Below are 19,722 nucleotides of genomic sequence, written 5' to 3' on the forward strand. Positions count from 1 at the left end.
TCACTTTCGATTTTATTAATTTCTCCCTTAATTTTTAGGATTTCTAGTTTGGTTTTCTGCTGGGGGTTTTTAATTTGGTCACTTTCGAGTTTTTTTATTTGCATTTCCAATTGATTGATCTCTGCTCTCCCTAGTTTGTTAATATATGCACTCAGGGATATGAATTTACCTCTGATTACCGCTTTGGCTGCATCCCAAAAGGTTTGAAAGGATGTCTCGCCATTGTCATTTTCCTCGATGAAATTATTAATTGTTTCTATGATTTCTTCTCTAACTAAATGATTTTGGGGTATCATATTGTTTAGTTTCCAATTAGTTTTTGATTTGGTTTTCCATGTACCATTACTGATCATTATTTTTATTGCCTTGTGGTCTGAAAAGGCTGCATTTATTATTTCTGCTTTTTTGCATTTGTGTGCCATGTTTCTGTGACCTAATGTATGGTCAATCTTTGTGAATGTGCCACGTGGTGCTGAGAAGAAGGTGTATTCCTTTTTATCCCTATTTATTTTTCTCCATATGTCTATTAATTCTAATTTTTCTAAGATTTCATTCACTTCTTTTACCTCTTTCTTATTTATTTTTTGATTTGATTTATCTAAATTTGATAATGGTTGGTTCAAGTCTCCCACTAATATGGTTTTACTGTCTATTTCTTCCTTCAATTCTCCTAGTTTCTCCATTAGAAATTTGGGTGCTATATTATTTGGTGCATATATGTTGATTAGTAATATTTTCTCATTATCTAAAGTCCCTTTTAACAAAATATAATTACCTTCCCTATCCCTTTTGATCAGGTCTATTTTTGCTTTGGCTTTATCAGATATCATGATTGCTACTCCTGCCTTCTTTCTGTCAGTTGAGGCCCAGAAGGTCTTACTCCATCCTTTAATTCTGACCTTGTGGGTGTCTACCCGCCTCATGTGTGTTTCTTGGAGACAACATATGGTAGGGTTTTGGATTCTAATCCATTCTTCTATTTGTCTACGTTTTATGGGTGAGTTCATCCCATTCACGTTCAATTTTATGACTGTCACTTGTGGACTCCCTGGCATTTTGATATCCTTCCCTAATTCTAACCTTTCTTCTTCAGCTCTACCTTTTAGTCCAGTGATTTACTTTAAATCAGTCCCCCTTGTATTTCCCTTTCTACCCCCCTCCCTTCTTATTCCCTTCCTTATTTTCCCCTGTAGTCTTTTTAAAAATTCCCCCTCCCCCACCCTCTCCCTCCCTTGTACTGCTTCCCTCCCCACCAGTCTGTTTTTTACCCTTCTACTCCCCTATAGGGCGCAAATCTATTCTCTTCCCCAATGGATTGGATTGTTCTTCCCTCTTTGGGTCAGTTTCAAAGTACGTAAGAGTTGAATATTTCCTATCTCCAACCTCTTTACCCTTCCAGTGTATCGATGTTCTCCCCCCTCCCGCCATGAGCTTCTTTGTGACATATAAATTTACCCCCATTTGTTTCTTTTCCCATTTCTTTTAGTCATAACCTCTTTTCTTTTTTAGCTTTAGTCATGTATATATATATATGCATGCATATATCTATATACCTATTTATGTCTTGTCCTTTCATCCTATACAGTTTGTCACTGTTCCCTCTGAGTGTAGTTCTTCTAGCTGCTTAGGTGATAGCAACAGTTTTTAAGAGTTGCCAATGACCTCTTTTCTTATAGGGATAGATATCATTTTAACTTATTGAGTCTCTTAAAAAAAACCTTTTTTGTTGTTGTTGTTTTTTCCCCTCTTTTTTAATTACCTTTTGATGATTCTCTTGAGTTCTGTGGTTGGACTTCGAATTTTCTGTTCAGGTCTGGTCTTTTATTTATGAATGCTTGGAACTCTTCTGTTGTGTTAAATGACCATACTTTCCCCTGTAAGAATATAGTCAGTTTTGATGGGTATTTTATTCTTGGCTGTAGGCCTAGTTCCCTTGCTTTCCGGAATATCATATTCCATGCCTTCAGTGTGGATGCAGACAGATCCTGTGTTATCCTCACCATGTTTCCATGGTATCTGAATGGTTTCTTCTTGGCAGCTTGTAATACCTGTTCTTTTATCTGATTGTTTTTGAATTTGGCTATAACATTTCTTGGTGTTGTCAGTTGGGGATTAAATACAGGGGGTGAACTGTGTATTCTTTCAATCTCCACTTTCCCCTCTTGTTCTAGGATTTTGGGACAGTTTTCCTGGATAATTTCCTCTAGTATTATGTCCAGGCTTTTTCTTTTGTCGTGGTCTTCTGGTAGTCCAATTATTCTTACATTGTCTCTTCTTGAACGATTTTCTAAATCGTCTGTTTTGTGAATAAGATGCTTCACATTTTCCTCAATTTTTTCATTCTTTTTGTTTTGTTTTATAGTGTCCTGCTGCCTTGTGAGGTCACTTGATTCTAGTTGTTTTACTCTGGTTCTTAAAGATTGGATTTCATCTTTGGCTTTTTGGTCATCTTTTTCCTTCTGGTCTGATTTTCTTTGAAGATCGTCTTTCATCCTCTTTATCTCGTCTTTCATCTCCTTTGCCTCATCTTTCATCTCCTTTGCCTCATTTTCCAGCTGGATGATTTTGGCTTTCAGGACACTATTTTCTTGTTTTAGTTCAAGTGCCTCTGTTTCCAGATGATTTATCTTAATTTTTAAGTTCTTTTCCCAATTGTCTTCAACCTCTCTTAGTTGTGTTTTGAGTTCTTCCACAGCCTGTATCCAATTCGCTGGGATTTCTGGTTTATCGTTTGCTGATCTCTCCCCCTCTGTTCCACTTGGTGAGTAGTAGCTGTCTATTGTAGTTTCTTTCTTCTGTTTCTGTTGTTTGTTCAAATTCACCCCTTCTTTCCTCCCCGTATTTGTCTGTGCTCTTGTTCCTCTCATTTTTTTGTTTTTTAGGGACTTCTATCAGTCTCCCCTCTTGGAGCTTTAACAGAGGATCTCTTGGTGTAATCTCTGGGGGAGGGTTGTTGGGGGTTTGAGCTTTCCTGTCCTCTGGAGGCTTTTGATTGGCTTAAAGTCCAGCAGTCAATGAGGATGGATGGGGAGCCTGGGCTTCCCTGTGTTCTGGAGACTTTTGATGGGATTGAGTTCAGTTTAGTTGGGCTGGGTTTACTCTGAGTTTTAAACTTCCTGGACGGCTGGAGCAGATATGGAGGATCTCTAAAGCTCTGGCCAGGCTGCCAGGTCTATGCTCCTTCTAGGCTGCCATCTTGACTTCGCCTCTAGGTTTCTGTTTTTTCAGAAGACCCAGCTCTCTAAGCGGGGAGGGGTTGTGGCTTGCCTGGACTCTGATGACTCCTGATGGGATTAGGTTCAGGTGGTGTGGGCCAAATGATCCCGGAGCCAAAAAAAAGGAAGAAAAAGAAAAGCAGCAACCTCCTTTTCCACAGTCTGTGTTGAGTGCCCAGAAACTGGTCCAGGTTACTTTCAAGGTAAGCTCTTTGGAGCAACCCCTTTGCCAGCCCTGAGTTTTCTGTCCTTTCAGTAGCTCTGAGGGCTCCTGATGGGATTGGGTTCAGCTGGTGCCCTAAAACTGGGACCTCCCTTGAGACTCAGATGGAAGAACCCAGCCAGGGGGCTACAGGCTTCCCCCTTCTCTCTACGTTTCCCTGCCGTCTGTGTTGGGCGCCCCGGAGACTGGCTCGGGTTGCTTTCAAGGTGAGTCCTCAGAGCCCTGAGGTTCCCGCTACTGCCTTGGGCTCAGCTCTCTGGGTTGGGGGGATAGGTCCTGGGACCTTCTTTCTGTCTGCCCCTTAGATCCGAGTGATCTAGGGTTCTGGCTTTTGGGGTGTGGTACCTTTTGATCCAGGTCCAGGAGGAGGTTTCCCCAGGTCTATCCTGTTGTTCAGCTTGAATTTCGGTGGCCTAGGAGCACTCTGTTTGCGATCGGTAAGGAAGGGTTTCCGAGGTCTGAACTTTCGCTGCTTCTATATCGCCATCTTGACCGGAAGTCTCAGCTTTTAATATTATTATTCTATAAACGTGAATGTAAATATCTATACTTTGGTATTGCTACATATATATAATAGTGCATAAGAGTTTACATAGCATTTTATGTATGTGTCTTATTTGCTGCAAGAAGCAGATTGGTCTCTAATAATACTTATTTTATTTTTGAGACTGTATCTCTATTTCACCAAGGCTAGAAATTAATTCATGGATCTAATCTCACTTCTGACTGGCATCAGTACTTTGACTTACTCCCTTTCTGATCTGGGCTGGTTCACCTATCATTAGGCAATGTGGTGGTTTGAGATACACTTTTAATACCTGGACAGCTTTGCCCCACTGCCACACAGAACTCCTGAGCTCACTTGCCCTACCAGCTTTAGCCTTTCTAGTAGCATGGATATGCTATTTTATTGGGCCACCATGCCCAGTTTGTTCTTGTTTATATTGTAGCAAGTGGGAAATGAGTCAAAGGAATAGTTCAAAAGGAGATTTGTATACCTGCTATCTATATTCAGTGATATCTTAATTTTCTTCAGGTGGAGAAAATACTTTCTTTGTTCCATTATATATGTCTACGTGGCTATCTCATGAGTACAGAAAACCTAACGTTCTCAATGCTAATTATTTTCCTCTTTAATAAATTACATCTCATTTTCTTTATTACCAGTATTCTGGCTGTCTCCCTGACCTATGCTCACAACCTTTGACCTCTGTTTGACTCTTTTCCTCCTAACCTATTTTCCTTTCATTCTTTGGCAACTTCTTACCGTATTTTATATAAAAGCAAAAACACTTTTTAAATGTTAGGATCAAATCTTAATGTTACAGACAACATAAAAATTAGAGCAGTTGTTGATGGGCATTGTTAGATGGGAATTTCCTCAAGGGTATGGGGGAAGAATCCCTCAAAATAAATCACAGGATCTGGACTTAAAAAAAATAGCAAAAAAAAATTCACTCCTTCAGAATTCTCTTCCCTACCAAAAGAGCTTTTATTTTTCCCTTGTTGAATAAGGTAAAGGAGTACAGTTGATAGGGATCACCTTGGAACCAGAAGAACAGAGTTTATTTAAGTCCTGTCTCTGACATACTAGCCATGTGACCATAGGTAAATTATCTAGCTTGCTTGCTTCCCTAGAGAAATGCTTTAAGACTTCTTAAATCAGTTATTCATTTGCATTGATGGAGAAAATTTCCATACAGGGAATTCCTCTCACTGATGAAATTTAGGTTTTGATTTTTAAAAATTGAATTTAAATGCTTAAGCATATGATTCAAGATGTTTAAAAAAATCATACAGATTGGTACTTCAAAAGTTTTTGCATCAAGGGGTGCTTTTCCTTTTTTGGGGGGGGTCATGGTATCATTGAATCAAAAGATAGGAAGTTTAGTGACTTTGGAGGGGCATAGTTTCAAATTGCTCTACAGAATGACTGGATTCCTTCACAGCTGCATTACCATTGCATTATTGTGCTGATTTTCCTTAAAACGTCTACAGATTTGTTATTTTTCCTTTTTTGCCAGTCTAATGGGTATGAGGTGGAAGCTCAGTCATTTACTTATTCATTACTTGACTTTTCATCCATTTGAAAACTTGCCTGTTCATATCCCTTGAACTCTTTATTATGACTCTTTTTCTTGTATATTTAAATCTGTTTCCTATTTGTCTTGCTTGGAAAAGCCTTGCTGCTAAAAACTTTTCCCCAGTTACTATTCTTTTAGGGCTTCCTCCTTCCCAACTTTAGAAAGAAGGTGGTGAGGAAGAAAGCAAGTGATCAACACTAGTAGTGTATAATTATTCCTTCCATTTCTCTTTATCCTATCTTGTCTAGTTTCTTACCTTTTTCCCCTTTTGATCAACTCTGGGGAGTTGAAATTTGCTTTCATTGTTACTCTCCTCTCCCAACTCTCCCTCTCTCTTTTAACCTCTCTACTTGTTTACTCATCATTTTCTGGTAGAGTTAAAAAATTTCCCCCCCAATTAACATATAACATATATAACTATTTTCTTTCCTCACTTCTTCCACCTGGGGGGGGGGGGAGATGTCAGAAAATGTACAAAGTTAAGAAAAATCCTGCATTAGCCATGTCCAAAAATGTGTCTTACTCCAAGTCTTTTGTCTTGTCAGGAGAGGGGTAGCATGTTTCTTCATTGGTCATCATGAAACATAGTTGGTCATTGTGTTCATCAGAATTCTTAAATATTTCATTATTTGTTTCTACATAGATGTTATTCTTTTAGAAATTGTTCTGGTTTTGCTTGCTTTATTCTATATTAGTTCATTCAAATCCCCCAGTTTTTTCCCTTTTTCTCCCTTTCATCATTTCTTATGGCCTGGCAGTGGTATTTCATTATATTTGTACACTCTGTTGAATTTAATATATTTCTGCAGCCACCCTCATTGTGCTCATAGCTGCACAGGAAAGCTCTGCAAGTTTTCAGTTCTCTACCTGGCTCTGATTTGTCTTATCCTCTCTTCCATTATCCCTTCCTCCATGTTTTTGTATACTCTTCCCATGAATCCCTAGTCTGTAATGTGGAAAGGAAACTAGACTAATAGTTTGTGTGGGGGAAGGGCCAACTGGGAGTGGCAGTTGGGTCTTGTGACTAGCACTTCCTTCCTGCCCTGTGGGACTTGGTCCTGGTGTTGGAGGAGAGAGGAGCTTGTTCAGCCCAGTCTGGAGTGGCATGCTCTTCTTGGTTCAGCCCAAAGACACAGGCTTCTAAAGGTTAGAATTGTTCTTGTTTGCTTTCTGTGTAGTGCTAAGATTCTGAATTAGAACAACGAGAGCAGACGGGAGTGGGACAAACTCTCCGCCAGCCTCTGGGGCCTGGCCTCAGGTCTGAAGCTGAGAAAAAACTCCAATCCCAACTAGTTATTAAACGTTATAATTTGAATACGCAGTCAGATAAGTTGACTATCTTTACTGATCATAGAGGGAGCTGAACTTCAGTTTCAGTCATTCAAAGACAAACAGACCTCTTTGGACACCTGCGGTTTCCTCTCAGCAGGGGGCATCTCCCTCCCTTGCCTCACCAAGCAATATACCCTTTCTCCCCTTAACTCCTCATTACCTCATACAAACCTCTCTTATTATCCTCCATTTTTCCAATCCTATTTCCTTTCACAATAAATATTACAGTTTTTGGCGAGCCAGCTAGGAGCTGAACCTAGAATCTTCTGATGAATTCCTTTTCCTTTTTATTTCAATTCTGGTGGATTTATTTTTACCTTTTCCTTTCTATTAATTAAAACTCTTGGGACAGAGCCAATCTACCATCTAAATCTCTATTTTTTTCTTATTCAATCCCCACAATGCCCTTTGAAGTCCTTGTTTCTGAAAGGATACTTGTTTCTTCCTTTCCTAATTAGAATGTGATAATTGTATAACCCCAATTATCCATACAAATTTTCCTTTCTAGGTTACTACTCTTCTCTGAACTTTTCACAGGAATGCAATAAAACCATCCATTCCATTGAAGATTTGGAATGTTAGCACATCATTTTTGTATATTCCTAATTTTTTGCTCATTTACATTTTCTTTTATAGCTCTATCTTGACTCTTATGTTTGCATTTCAACATTCTAACTCAGCTCTAACACTCATTAAATATCTGTTAAGGACTTATATACTTCTAGGTATTGAGGTACCAAGAAAGGTAAAAAATAGTCCCTGACCTCCAGAAGAGGGGAGACAGTATACAAACTGGATAAATTGAAAGAAGTCAACAGAAGGAAAGCACTAAGATTAATGGGGGTAGGGAAAAGGGACTGGAAAGAATCCAGGAGGCAGGGATGAGGAGGGAGAACATTCCAGGCATAAGGGACAGACAGTGCCTGGAGTTGGGAGATGGTCTTTTTATTTTTTATTTTTATTTATTTATTTTAAACCCTTACCTTCCCTCTTGGAATCAGTGCTGTGTATTGGTTCCTGGAAAGAAGAGTGGTAAGGGCTAGGCAATGTGAGTTATGTAACTTGCCCAGGGTCACACAACTAGAGAAGTATCTGGGGCAAGACTTGAACCCTCCCATCTCTGGGCCTGACTCTCAATACATTGAGCCACCCAGCTGCCCCCTCAGATGGTCTTTTTATTGGGAATTTTAAAAAATCCTCTATTCCATTAAAGATAATTTTTTACCTTTTTGGATTATACTCAACTTAAATTTTGATTGTAGTTCTTTGGACTTTGGATTTTTTATGATTGATTTTAAGTTCCTAAAGGACAGGGACTGGTTTTTTTTTTTTGCCTCTTTTTGTATCTTCATAACTTAATACAGTGCCTAGCACATAGTGCTTAATAAAAGTTATTGATTTTTTTCATTTTTTATTACATAAGAGCAAAGTGTCATACATAACCAAAACCCCAAAATAAAACCAAATATACATTGATATGAAAGACTACTCCAACAGTTCTTTTTCTGGAGGTGGATAGCATTCCCCTTATATGTCTTTTAGGACTGGCCTAGATCATTGCATTGCTGAGAGTAACCAAGTTTTCACAGATAATCATTGTCCAATATTGCTGTTTTTGTACACAGTGTTCTCCCAGTTCTGCTTATTTCTCTTTTCATCAGTTCCCACAGATCTTTCAAACTTTTTCTGAAATCATCTTGCTTATCATATTATCTTATAGCACAATAATATTCCATTACCAACATGTACCACAAATTGTTCAGCCATTTTCCAATTGATGGACCTCTCCATAATTTCCAATTCTTTACCACCACAAAAAGAATAGCTATAAATATTTTTGTATAAGTAGGTCCTTTTCCCTTTTTTATGATTTCTTGGGGATAAAGACCCAGTTGTGGCATTACCGGATAAAAAGGTGTGCACAGTTTTATAGCCCTTTGGGCATAGTTCCAAATTGTCCACCAGAGTGGTTGGATCAATTCACAGCTCCACCAACAACAGCACATTAGTGTCCAAATTTTGCCAGATCCTCTCCAACATTTACTACTTTCCAATTGAACTACTTATGATATTTTTTCTTTGATCTGGAATTTCTGGATTTTGGCTTTGACACTTCTAAGATTTTCCTTCAGAGATTCTTTCAGTAAATGATCATTGGCTTCTTTCTAATTTCACTTTGCCCTCTACTTTTAATAAATCTGGGAAGTTTTCATTGATGATTTTTCTTTTTCTTCTTTTTTTTTAACCTTTACCTTCTGTCTTGGAGTCAATACTGTATATTGGCTCCAAGGCAGAAGAGTGGTAAGGGTTAGGCAATGGGGGTCAAGTGACTTGCCCAGGGTCACACAACTGGGAAGTGTCTGAGGCCAGATTTGAACCTAGGACCTCCCGTCTCTAGGCCTGACTCAATCCACTGAGCTGCCTAGCTGCCCCCTGGGCAGAAGTCTTAAAAATTTTTTTTAGTAAGTTTTATAGACATTTCTTCCTTTTGTAGTTGTCTCTGAGAGAAAAAGAAGTTTGTTTCCATTGGTTGTCTAGAACCATTATTGGTGTTTCAGTTACTCAGAGTTTACTCCCTTTATAGTTTTCTTTATTTTTATTGTTTTTATATACATTATTTTTCTGGTTTTCCTTATTTCACTCTGTATTAATTCATAAAAGTCTTACTATATTTGCCTTGAATTCCTTATATTGATTGTAACTTATTACACAGTAATATTCCATTATAGATACATAACCCAATTGGTTTACCCTTAAGTGCCTGCTTTTTTTCCAATTATTTGCTACCACAAAAATGCTGCTGTGAATATTTTGGTATGTACTGAAATTTGTTTCTGTCTTTCATCTTCTTGTGGAATCATTTTTCATCTTCTGGTAGAATCATTAATGCCCAGTAGCAGGATTGCTGAACCAAAGTATATGAAATTTAGTCATGTTTCTTGTATAATTCCAAATTATTATCCAGCATTGTTCCATATCTATAATTTCAGCAATAAATGTAATTGTGTGCTTTCCTTCATGTAGCCATTTGTTTTCATATTTACCAATTTGGAGGGAGTGACATGAAACCACAGAAATTATAATTTGCTTTTCTCTTAGTGATTTGGAGTGTGTTTTTCTTATGGCTATTTATAAATTACAATCGTTTTGAAAACTTCCTATCCTTTGACCATTTACCAATGAGGAATGATTATTGATATTATTTATTCATATCAATACATTTTTATCAATTTCCTTTTTATCTTTATACCTTTATATTATACTTTTATCAATAATATTTGTTGTAAATATTTTTCATCATTTGTCATTTTCTTCTATTTGTTCTGAATTGCTTATGTAAAAGCTTTTACAATTAAAAAAATTAATTAAAATGGTCTGTTTTTGCTTTATCTCTTTTAAAAAATCCCTTGTTTAATTAAGAATTCTCTTGCTAACCCTAGTTATGAGGGCGGTACTTCTGTTTTCCCTTAATTTTTTAATGAAAATGACCTTTTATGTTCAGATCTTGAATCTAATTGGGAAGCTTATTGTACTGTATGGTATAAGATAAAGGAATTGCTATAATTTCCTTCTTAAAATTCTTTTTCTGTTTATATCTTCTACATTTTTCAGCATATCCCTTTCTCCTCTCCCCTTCCTTAGGAACCCTTTTTCTTTTTTAAATAATTTTTTATTTGATCATTTCCAAGCATTATTCATTAGAGACAAAGATAATTTTCTCCCCTCCCCCCCCAGCCGACGTGTGATTCCACTGGGTTTCACATGTGTTCTTGATTCGAACCCATTTCCATGTAGTTGGTATTTGTACTAGAGTGTTCATTTAGAGTCTCTCCTCAGTCATTTCCCCTCAGCCCCTGTAGTCAAGCAGTTGCTTTTCATCGGTGTTTTTACTCCCATAGTTTATCCTCTGCTTGTGGATAGTGTTTTTTAGATCCCTGCAAGTTGTTCAGGGACATTGCATTGACCCTAATGGAGAAGTCCATCACCTTCGATTATACCACAGTGTATTAATCTCTGTGTACAATGTTTTCCTGGTTCTGCTCCTCTCGCTCTGCATCAATTCCTGGAGGTTGTTCCAGTCTCCATGGAATTCCTACAGTTCATTATTCCTTTTAGCACAATAATATTCCATTACCAACATATACCACAATTTGTTCAGCCATTCCCCAATTGAAGGGCATTCCCTCATTTTCCAATTTTTGGCCACCACAAAGAGCGCAGCTATGAATATTCTTGTACAAGTCTTTTTCCTTATTGTCTCTTTGGGGTACAAACCCAGAAGTGCTATGGCTGGATCAAAGGGCAGACAGTCTTTGAAAGTCCTTTGTGCATAGTTCCAAATTGCCCTCCAGAATGGTTGGATCAATTCACCAGCAATGAATTAGTAGGAACCCTTTCTTGTAACAGAGTAAAAAGGGTAGAAAAATAGTTGGGCAAAACTGATCATTATATGAGAAAAATCTTTTATCATATATATATATCTATATAGACATAGATAATGCTATACATATAGTAGTAGTAGTGGTAGTCTCTCGGTGATCGAGCATGACTATTGTCTTTGTGCAGTTTCATCTACGGTGTACCCTCATGTGGCTTTGCAGTCCAAAGGCTGAGGCGCAGAGTTTGTGGCACATGGGGCCTGGGACGCCAGTTGTTACGGGAGGTGCGGTTGTGGCCTGGTGTCGGCGTTCACGTGCAGCGGCAAGACGTCGACGTCGCTCATCTTCAAAGGTGGCGGCATGGTGAATGTGGGTTCGCCAGCTGTTTCTGACAGAGGCAGCGAGTTCTAGTTGCTTTGGGGTAATGCCTGCCCACTTCAAGTTGGACTTTAGCCGATCCTTGAATCTTTTCTTTGGTCGGCCTTGTTTCCCGAGTCCAGCTGACAGATCACCATAGAATACCTGTCTTGGTATTCGCTGTGGGTCCATGCGGATGACGTGTCCAGACCATCGTAGCTGGGTTTTGAGGACCAGGACTTCGATGCTGGTGGAGTTGGCTCTGTCGAAGACTTCCTGGTTGGTGATTCGGTCCTGCCATCGGATCCTCATGATTGACCGGAGGGAGCGTTGGTGGAATTGCTCCAACTGCTTCATGTGCTTCTGGTACAGTGTCCGTGTCTCACAATCGTACAGGAGCGAGCTGAGGACCACTGCATTATACACTTTGAGCTTCGTCGCAGTGCTTACACCGCTGTGTTAGAGGACTTTGAAGTGCAGCCGCCCAAGTGCCTGACTGGCCTTTTGGATCCTGGCATTAATCTCGTGGTCTAGGGACCCGTCGTTGGCGATGGTGCTGCCCAGGTACTTGAAAGTGTTATCATTAGAAAGCTGTGTGCCGTCGATTGTAATGCACGGCTGGTTAGTTGGCCTCCCTGGTGCAGGTTGGAACAGCACCTCTGTTTTGCTGAGGCTAATAGTCAGGCCAAACAGTTTTGTTGCGGTGGAGAACTTGTCCACAATGGTTTGGAGATGATTTTCTTGGTGGGCCATGAGAGCACAGTCATCTGCAAAGAGAGCTTCCAGGATGAGTCTCTGTTGTCTTTGTTTTTGCAGTCAGGCGGCGAAGGTCAAATACTGAGCCATCCAGTCGGTATTTGATGTAGATGCCCAGGTCTAGATTCATCACAGCATGTGATGGATCACAGCATACTTGGGTGAAAAATAGGTTGAATAGTACCGGAGCGAGGACACAGCCTTGTTTCACGCCATTGGAGATGTTGAAGTGATCGGAAGTCTCTCCACCAGATAGGACTTCCCCCGTCATGTTGACATGAAAGAGCTGGATCAGTTTGATGAATTTTGCTGGGCAACCAAGCTTGCTGAGGATTACCCACAATGCGTCCCTGTTCATGTGTCGAACTTGTCAGGTCTATGAAGACAATGTAGAGACTCAGGTTCTGCTCAAGGCATTTTTCCTGCATTTGCCTCACTGTGAAGACCATGTTGATGGTGCTGCGATCTGGTTGGAAGCCACATTGTGATTCAGGCAGGTTCTGCTCTGAAACAGATGACAGGAGTCTGTTGAGTATAACACGGGCGAGGATCTTAACAGCAGTGGAGAATAGTGAGATGCCTCTGTAGTTGTCACAGGCTGCTCGTGAGTGAGATGCCTCTGTAGTTGTCACAGGTTGCTCGTGAGCTATACATATATGCAGTTTTTAATGCCCATAGTCCTATAGTTCTCCATTGCTGTAGAGGAGTAGAAATACCTTCTTATATTTTTTAGGATCAAACTTGATAATTATAGTTTTTTAAATTATAAAGCTATTTTTATTTTACCAATTACATGTAGTAACAAATTCCCACATAAGTTTTCCAAAGTTAGATGCTCAAAATTGTCCCTCTTCCTCCTATCCCTCTCCTTCCTGGAGTTGGCAAGAAATTTGATCTGTCATACATGTATTTTGACAATTATTGTTTTACAGAATTCATTTTGATTGTTGTTCTTTACATTTGTTACTGTGTATTATTTTTCCTAGTTTACTTTGCATCAGTTCATATGTCTTAGCATGCTTCTTCTTCATTTACATTTCTTATAGCACAGTAATATTTGATTACTTTCAGACCCCAATTATTAAATATATGGTATAATATAAGATGGTATAAGTATATGGTATAAGATGAAGACATTACTGTAATTTATTTCTTTTACAAAATATTTTTCTTTTTGCTTTATATATCATAAAGTATCATCATTATCAGTATAGGTGTAAAAGTCCTTAATTAACTTGCTATTAAAAACAATTTGGCAGTATGGTGTTTTTTTGGGGGGGAGTGGGGAACATCGAACTCTTTGGGGTAAAGACTTGGAAGAAGTAGAATTTCTGGGTCAAAAGCTCTGCACATTTTGAATACTTTCTTTATCCAAGTCCAAATTTCTTTCCAGAATGGTTAGAGCAATTCACAGAGCTAAATCTTCTGTCAGTGCTCCTATTTTCCCCCTAACCATCTAATATCAACTATTCCTTTGTTCATCTTTGTCAATTTTCTGGTGTGAGGTGAAACCTAGGAGTTGTTTTTATGTTAATTTCTCCAGTTTTAGAGATTTGTAGCATTTTTATATTGTATCATTAATTTTCTAAACCTAATATCTGTCAAATCCCAATTGCTAGTTTTTTCTTAGCAGTTCTTGTCAATTAAGCAAGATCTTCCTCTAGTATTTTACATAGTTGGCTTTTTTATTTTAAAAAAACAACAACAAAAAACCCCTGGGCTCTTGCTTTTAATTTTGTCTGATTCTTGTTTAAGTCTAGTCCCCGATCTGGTTTTCAGTTTTTTAAAAAATCCTTACTTTCTGTTTTAGTATTGGCCATGAATATTGGTTCCAAGGCAGAAGAGTGGTAAGGGCTAGGCAATTGGGGTTAAATGATTTGCCCAGGATCACACAGCTAGGAAGTGTCTGAGGCCTAATTTGAATCCAGGATCTCCCATCTCCAGGCCAGGCTCTCTAGCCATTGAGTTATGTAGCTGCTCCTGGTTTTTTTAAACCAGTACTAAATAGTTTTAATGTGATTACTGTTTTAAAATATGGTTTGAGATAATGCTATATGCCTCTTTCTTACTTCTGCCTTTCCAAATTATTTTCCTTGAACTTTTAGATTTTTTTGTTGCTTTCTTTGTTTAGTTACCCAAAATATCCCTTTGGTAATTTGTTATAGCATTAAATATGTACAATATCTCATTATCATCATTTTTATTACATGGGCATGACTCAGCCACAAATATTTAAATCTTTATTTCTGGTCTTGATTTGGTAAAGAATTCAGATTTTATGCACTTCTTGGTAGTTATCTCCTCTTTCTACCAATTTGTCTTACTTTCATCTCTTTATTCTTAAATTTGATTTTTTCTTCCAGCTAAGGAAAAAAAGTATCTCAGATAGAACTGTTATTACATTCATTTTATTTCTTCTAAAGATGCAGATTGTAATCTATCCATTCCTGCTTATCTTGAAACTTGTACATATCTTTCCATAAGTTTATCATAGGAGTCCCTTTCAAGGCATTAATTTCCTTATTAATTTTAATGTCCAATATAAGATACCATTAGAATACTTTGACTATATACCTGCTATCTCTCACCATATGACTAGTGTGCATTTCCCTGATATTTTACTGCCTCAGAGTTCCTTATTGGTTATATATTATATCTTGCTCACACTCTCTTTTGCCCTTGATTGTCCCCTTCAGGGACTCTTGAACTCATCCATATCTTGGTTTTGTACAGCAACACCAATGTAATGTTGGCATTAAAAAGATGGGGCATTATTTTCAAGAAATGCTTAGGGTAATTATTAGAGTTTTTCATTTTCTCAAGGCAATCTAACCTACTTTTCTCTCTGTTCAACTGCTAGCCTAAGTCACTATCTACACTCTATTCTACATACATATGGATGGGTAAGCTATATAGGTTATCCATCCAAATACATGTTGTAATCAGGATCCCTCTTTTTCCCCCCTTTTTTTAAATGTTCAAAGCTATTTTCCCAATTACATGTAATAATAATTTTCAACATATGTTTTCCCAAATTATAAGATCCAAACCATCTCCCCCCCCCCCAAGTTGGAGATGGTGGACAATTTGATCTGAGCCATACATGTTATTATCATGCAAAACACACTTCCATATTGGTCATTGTTGTAAGAGCACAATTATACAAAACCAAAACCCACAAATAATACTGTAAGTACATTGATGTGGAAGATTGTGTGCTTTGATCCACATCCATCTGATTCCAATAGTTCTTTCTCTGGAGGTGAATAGCATTCCCTGTCATAAATCTTTCAGTATTGTCCCAGATAATTGCATTGTTATGAGTAGCCAAGTTTTCACAGTTGATCATCCCACAATATTGCTGTTACTATGTATAAGTTCTGCTTATTTTGGTCTGCATCAGTTCATACAGATCTTTCCAGCTTTTTCTGAAATCGTCTTGCTTATCATTTCTTATAGCACAATAGTATTCCATCACCATCATATATCACAATCTGTTGAGCCATTCCCAATTGATGGACATCCCCTTGATTTCTAATTCTTTGCCACCACAAGAAGAACTGCTATCAATATTTTTGTACAAGTGAGTTCTTTACCCTTTTTTATGATCTCTTTGGGATACAGACCCAGTAGTGGCATTATCAGATCAAAGGGTATGCATAATTTTATGACATATTGGGCATAGTTCCAAATTATCCTCTAGAATGGTTGGATCAGTTCACAACTCCACCAACAATGCATTAGTGGCCCCATTTTTGCCACATCCTCTCCAAATTTTATTCCTTTATTGTCATATTGGCCAATCTGATAGGTGTGAGTGAGTTGGTATTTCAGAATTGTTTTCATTTTCTAATCTAGAGTTATTTAGAACATTTTTTCATTTGATTATTTATTGATAGCTCTGATTTCTTCATCTGAAAATTGTTTTTATCCTTTGACCATTTGTCAGTTAGAGAAGGGCTTGTATTATAAATATGACTTAGTTCTTTAGATTTGAGAAATTAGACCTTTGTCAGAGAAATTTGTTGTTTCCCTTCTAATTTTGGTTATATCAGTTTTGGATGGAGAAAAGCTTTTAAATTTAATATAATAAAATTATTCATTTTATATCTTATAACACTCTATCTCTTGGTTGGTCATAAATTCTTCTCTTTTTTATAGATCTGCCAGGTGAACAATTCTGTGTTCCTTTAATTTACTTATGGTATTACTCTTTATAACTAAGTCATATACCCATTTTGACCTTATCTTGGTATTCTTCTCTAGAATTATTGTATGTGCCAGTTCCCTTTTTGAAATGCCACCAGGGCTCCTTTTTGTCAAAAATATTAAAATAATCCTCAGTTTTCGACAGTAACGATCATCACCATTATCAATTATCAAATATTTATTGAGCTCTTATTGTATTGTAATTCTAGAAGTACAAAAAGGTCTAAAATATGGTTATTTTACTCTTTACAAAGTAACTAGTCTCCCCCTCCCCCTTTTCTACTTTAAAAAAAAATTTATTTTATTAGATGATTTAGAATATTTTTCCATGGTTACAAGACTCACATACTTTCCCTCCCCTCCCTTCACCCCTTCCCATATCTGATGCGTAATTCCACTGGGTTTAACATGTGTCATTGATCAAGATCTATTTCCATATTATTAATATTTGCACTAGTATGATCTTTTAGAGTCTACTTTTCCCACAGTTCTTCCTCTGAATGTGGATAGCGTTCTTTCTCATATGTCCCTCCTAATAGTTCTGGATCATTGCATTGCTACTAGTAGAGAAGTCCATTACATTTGATTTTACCACAATGTATCAGTCTCTGTGTACAATGTTCTCTTGGTTCTGCTCCTTTCACTCTGCATCACTTCCTGGAGGTCATTCCAGTTCACATGTAATTCCTCCAGTTTATTATTCCTTTTAGCACAATAGTATTCCATCACCAACATATACCACAATTTGTTCAGCCATTCCCCAATTGAAGGGCATCCCCTCATTTTCCAATTTTTTGCAGCTACAAAGAGCACAGCTATGAATATTCTTATACAAGTCTTTTTCCTTACTATCTCTTTGGGGTACAAACCCAGCAGTGCTATGGCTGGATCAAAGGGCAGACAGTCTTTGAAAGTCCTTTGTGCATAGTTCCAAATTGCCCTCCAGAATGGTTGGATCAATTCACAGCTCCACCAGCAATGCATTAATGTTCCAATTTTGCCACATCCCTTCCAACATTCATTACTTTCCTTTGCTGTTAGCCAATCTGTTACATGAGGTGAAACATACCTCAGAGTTTTTTAAATTTGCATTTCTCTTATTATAAGAGATTAAGAACACATTTTCACGTGCTTATTAATAGTTTTGATTTCTTTATCTGAAAATTGCCTATTCATGTCCCTTTCCCATTTATCAATTGGGGAATGGCTTGATTTTTTGTACAATTGATTTAGTTCCTTATAAATTTGAGTGATTAGACCTTTGTCAGAGGTTTTTGTTATAAAGATTGTTTCCCAATTTGTTCTCTTCTAATTTTGATTTGCTTTGGTTTTGTTTGTACAAAAACTTTTCTATCTTAGAATCAATAGCGTGTATTGGTTCTGAGACAAGGTGGGTAAAGGTTAGGCAATGGGGGTTAAATGACTTGCTCAGATTCACACAGATAAGAAGTAACTGAGGCCAGATTTGAACTCATCTCATCTCTAGGCCTGTCTCTCAATTCACTGAGCCACCCAGCTGGCCCCCAGTAATCTCTTAATTGCCAAAATCTAATTACTTTTTCTTCATCCCCACTCCTTCACTTCTTTGTTGTCTTTAACACTGTGCATTACCCTCTTGGATACTCTCTCCTATTTAGGTTTCAAAGACTTCTTTTGGTTGTCTGCCTGCCTTGTCTTCTTGTTCCTTTTCAGTCTTTTTTGCTAGATGTTCCTCTAGTTCATACTCACTTACTCTGAGTGTTCTCCAGGCCTCTGGCCTAGACACTTCTTTTCATTCTAAACTGTCTGGTTTAGTAATCTCATCATCACATGTGGGTTCATTTGCTATATTTCTTTCTTTTTTCTTTTTTTTACAAACCCTTACCTTCCGTCTTGGAGTAAATACTGTGTATTGGCTCCAAGGCAGAGGAGTGGTAAGGGCTAGGCAATTGGGGTCAAGTGACTTGCCCAGGGTCACACAGCTGGGAAGTGTCTGAGGCCAGATTTGAACCTACGACCTCCTGTCTCTAGGATATTTGCTATCTTTCTGCAGATAATTCCCAGATCTATGTGTGCAGCCATATTTTTGCTCTTGAACTCTAGCCCTAGCCCCATGTTGTGACCTGCTTTTTGGATGCCCCTGAATAGGTAGCTTAACTTAGGCATCTCAAATGAAACTTGTCCAAAGTAGTTCTCCTTTCTAAATTCACCCTACTCTAACTGTCCCCTTTTCCTTTGAGAGCACCACTATTTGGCCAATTACCCAGGTTTGCAACCTCTGATATTCTCCTTGACTCATCTCTTCCTCACCTCCTAAATATCTCCTACATGTAGTCTCTTGCCAAATCGATTTTACCGCCTTAGCATAGTGCTTCATACATGGTAGGCAATTAATAAATTTTTATTGACTGATCAGTATCATATTCATATTTCCTCCTTCCTTATATAATCTCTACCTTATCAAACCCTCAACACTTTTTACAAAATCTGGATTATTGCAGTTATTGAGTAGTTTCCTTGATTCTGGTCTTGCTCCTTTCCAGTCCTCTTCACAGCTGCCAAAATAGTACTATTTACAAAATAGAGTTTTGACTATGTCACTCTCTTACTCAAAAATCTTAAGTAGCAACCCCCCCTTATCCTTTTAGTATTTTTATATATTAGTTCATGCCATGCTCACTTATTCTGCAGCCAAATTTAGACTATTTGTATGCTTTTTCACAGACGTATTTTCTGTGCCTAGAATGCAGCCTTTCCTTACTTGTGCCTCTAATTCCTGCCTTTCTTTGAGTCTTTGCTCAGGTATCACTTTCTCTCTGAACTCTTTCTTGTGCTATCTCCACATATTACTTTTGTATATCCTAATCTGTGTTGAATTAAATGATTTTAAAAAATAGATGAGCAAAATGTAGATCCTCATAAGACGTTAAATGATTTTTCTCAAAAAAGTAGAACAAAATGTAGACCCTTTTATTATAACATAATTTTCTGTTGATTAGATTTTTACCTCTCTGCTCTATTTTAAGAACAAATATACATTGATTTGTGGTGTTTTGCTCCTTAATTTTCATCCCACTCCAGTATAAAAATGAAACAGACCTTAAAAGATATCTAGTCTAGATTTCTCATTTTTATATGTAGAAATTGAGGCAACAGAGAAGAACCCAAATTTTCAGCTCCTTTCTTTT

At 37.7% G+C, this 19,722-nt stretch overlaps 1 protein-coding gene across 1 annotated transcript in view; it reads left to right on the forward strand.

Annotated features, from left to right (window-relative positions):
- The window catches only part of PCMT1 (protein-L-isoaspartate (D-aspartate) O-methyltransferase), a 55,203-nt gene that overhangs the window by 12,440 nt on the left and 23,041 nt on the right, over window positions 1–19,722 (forward strand). The gene's annotated exons all lie outside the window — the stretch shown is intronic.

The sequence above is a fragment of the Monodelphis domestica genome, chromosome 2, assembly GCF_027887165.1.
Source record: "Monodelphis domestica isolate mMonDom1 chromosome 2, mMonDom1.pri, whole genome shotgun sequence".
Lineage (NCBI taxonomy): Eukaryota > Metazoa > Chordata > Mammalia > Didelphimorphia > Didelphidae > Monodelphis > Monodelphis domestica.